Raw genomic sequence first — 3,510 nt, forward strand, 5'->3', positions numbered from 1 at the left:
CACGAATTGCCCCACGTCCATTTGGTTCATGAGTTGCCCAGTCCTTCTGGTGCATTGCCGTTCGTAGGTTAGCTTGGTTTACGAGTTGCTCCACGAAAGCTTGATTCACGAGTTCCCTGGCCGTCTGGTTCACGAGTTGCCCCACGTCTGCTTGGTTCACGAGTTGCCCCACGTCCGTTTGGTTGACGAGTTGCCCGGCCCTTCTGCTTAACTAATTGCCGTTCGTAGGTCAGCTTGGTTTACGAATTGCTCCAGGAAAGCTTGATTGACGAGTTCCCTGGCCGTCTGGTTCACGAGTTGCCCCACGTCTGCTTGGTTCACGAGTTTCCCCACGTCCGTTTGGTTGACGAGTTGCTCGGCCCTTCTGCTTAACTAATTGCCGTTCGTAGCTGAGTTTGGTTTACGAGTTGTCCGGTATGGTTATTAACGAAGAGACTGGAAGTCGTATGGGGTCGGATCCACGGAGTTCGGCCGACCAGGTCGCTCCCTTTTCGGTAGGACTTCCGGAGCCCGTGCCGCCGATCATCAACTTGCATTTTCTGCACGGGGGGATTGGCGGACTCTCCGGAGATTTCAGGTGCCGTGTTTTGAACTCGGTGACCGGTGGCCAGGGGCCGACCACGACCGCTTCGGGAGAGCTGCGGTGTCTGCCCTCTCCCTGCCGTTAGGTCAGAGAGTCAGCCTCGCCGCCAGTTGAGTCTTGGCACTCAGCTGAACGATTTGCCCTCCGCCCGGTTGAGATTCTGGGTTGCCCGGAAGTCGGATGGGGTTGGATCCGCGGCGTGCGGCCGACCAGGTCGCTCCCTTTTCGGTAGGACCTCCGGATCCAGAGCCGCCGATCATCAACTTGCATTTTCTGCACGGGGGGATTGGCGGACTCTCCGGAGATTTCAGGTGCCGTGTTTTGAACTCGGTGACCGTTGGCCAGGGGCCGACTACGACCGATTCGGGGGAGCTCCGGTGTCTGCCCTCTCCCCTCCGGCGGGGCAGAGAGTGGCCCTTGCCGCAAGTGGAGGCTTGGCACTCTGCTGAACGATTTGCCCTCCGCCGGCTTGAGATTCTGGGTTGCCCGGAAGTCCGATGGGGTCGGATCCGCGGCGTGCGGCCGACCAGGTCGCTCCCTTTTCGGTAGGACCTCCGGATCCCGAGCCGCCGATCATCAACTTGCATTTTCTGCACGGGGGGATTGGCGGACTCTCCGGAGATTTCAGGTGCCGTGTTTTGAACTCGGTGACCGGTGGCCAGGGGCCGACTACGACCGATTCGGGGGAGCTCCGGTGTCTGCCCTCTCCCCTCCGGCGGGGCAGAGAGGGGCCCTTGCCGCCAGTGGAGGCTTGGCACTCTGCTGAACGATTTGCCCTCCGCCGGTTTGAGATTCTGGGTTGCCCGGAAGTCCGATGGGGTAGGATCCGCGGCGAGCGGCCGACCAGGTCGCTCCCTTTTCGGTAGGACCTCCGGAGTCCGATCCGCCGATCATCAACTTGCAATTTCTGCACGGGGGGATTGGCGGACTCTCCGGAGATTACAGGGGCCGTGTTTTGAACTCGGTGACCGGTGACCGGTGGCCAGGGGCCGACCACGACCGCTTCGTGGGAGCCCCGTGGCACCTCTTCTTGGTCGGCTCGTGAACTCGGGGAGCTCCGGTGTTTCCCTTTTCCCCGCAAGAATGGCAAAGTCCTAAAAGAAACCTAAGTCCGGTCGCGGAAGTCCCGATCGTATCGGATTCAAGGGTGTCTTACCGGCCACAGTGCTCAACTGACGGTCATGCTTCCGACAGTCGGCCCGCTTGGCAATGGCTTGCTCCTGCCAGCCCGCCAGTTAACAAGTTCCCCACGGAAGTCCATGAAGTTAACATCGGATGGCTCAGGCCGGCCTCACGAGACTTCGGCCGGTGGGACCTCCGCGCGGTCGCCCGCCGACGTCGCATTTGCATTTCTGGTACGGGCACTCCCGGTCATGGTTCACGAGTTGCCGCTGGAGGCTCTGATGAGGGTCCGATTTTCGACGTGAACCCGGGCTGAGATGCAGCATCCGCGGTCGACCCTCCGCGAGCTACCCCGCCGAATCGAAAATTGCATTTTCTGTACGGGGGGATTGGCGGAGTGCCCGGAGATTTTCGGGAACACGTTTTTCAGAGACACTTAGAAAAAGTTTTGGTATGTTGGTCACTTCGTGCATTGTCCTTAAGTGGTGCCACAATGGGCTCGAAGGCAATATAATACTTAAGGTTGAAGGCACTAAAATAGACGGGAAGGCAGCACCGTCAAGAGTTTGGGCAAGAAGGGCCAAGTGTACATGCTCGGAAGCTATGAAAGAAGGGCGAGGCTTCGGGCTAAAATATACCATGCTCTCATTCGTCTGAGTTGTCCTGAAATCGTCGTTCCTGGATCGATCGTGCTTGTCGTGTTCGTGCCGTATGGAGAGGCCCGGCGGCCCAGCGGAGACGCTGGTGTTTCAGGCTTGGGACAGACTCCACCACGCGGCCCTCTGTCGGTTACCCCTAACTGCTCAGAGGGAACACGACCAGGGCTTTTATCCCCCCCACCAGTTTGGGAAGAGACCTTCTCCGCAGCAATTGACGGTTCAGACGAGGGGGTGACTGGGATCTTCCTCCGCAGCAGTTGACGGTCTTGTGGCTGGAGATCCGTCTTTGGAGTAGCCCCTGCATGGGTTTTGTTTGGCGGCAGAGCACCTCAGGGAGGAGGGAGGTACTTTGTGCGCCCGGCGGTGGTTCCTTCGGCCGGCCTCAGGGCGTTCCACCCACCGCCGAATCTCTGTGGGCCTCGGGAGTTTGCGGAGCCCGGACGCTCCAGGTGTTGGATCATGGCCTAACCAAGGACGGGGCGAGATGACCTCCGGGGTCTCGCTGGCCAAGAGAGAGGGCTTCTCAAGCAAACAAACCTCGCACCCCGCGAGGGTGGCAGACCGGTGCGTACGTGGGCCCAGGGCGCGTGCGCTGCCTGCCGAGCTGGAGGCGAAAAAGAGTCTGACCACACACACCAAAGAAGTGTCACGAGCTGAAACCGGCACAGGGCTCCCTAGGTCGGCAGGGGAGACCACGTGCACGGCCGTTTTCCAATCCCCCTCGGCAGGCGACCGGGGCTGGGCAGAGTGCAGAGAGCGGGCAAGCTGCCACGCCGGCGGGCGGACAGGCGTGTGCAGGTGCAGAAGGCCGCTGGGGTCTCTCGCGTGTCTCTCTGCGTCGGTGAGCGCGACGACCGTGTCAGTCTGTTTGAGCCACCTGGACGGCACGGGGCTGCTGCCAATGTACGCTCACTCGCTTCACTTTACTCAACCCTCTCCCCCTGCGTGGTCCCGTTGATCATAGACGGGCGTCACGTCGGCGGTGGTGGCGTCTTCGAACGCAGGGTTAACCGGGCAAGCCTCAACCGATCCCGCGGCCTCAGATGGTACAAACGTCAACCCTGGCGCGCGTGGCTGAGGTGGGCATCCACTGCTCAGTTGCTTCGAACGGAAGGGCTACACCAGGTAAGCCTCAACCGATCCCGC

Source organism: Narcine bancroftii, unplaced genomic scaffold (genome assembly GCF_036971445.1).
Source record: "Narcine bancroftii isolate sNarBan1 unplaced genomic scaffold, sNarBan1.hap1 Scaffold_307, whole genome shotgun sequence".
Classification (NCBI taxonomy): Eukaryota; Metazoa; Chordata; class Chondrichthyes; order Torpediniformes; family Narcinidae; genus Narcine; species Narcine bancroftii.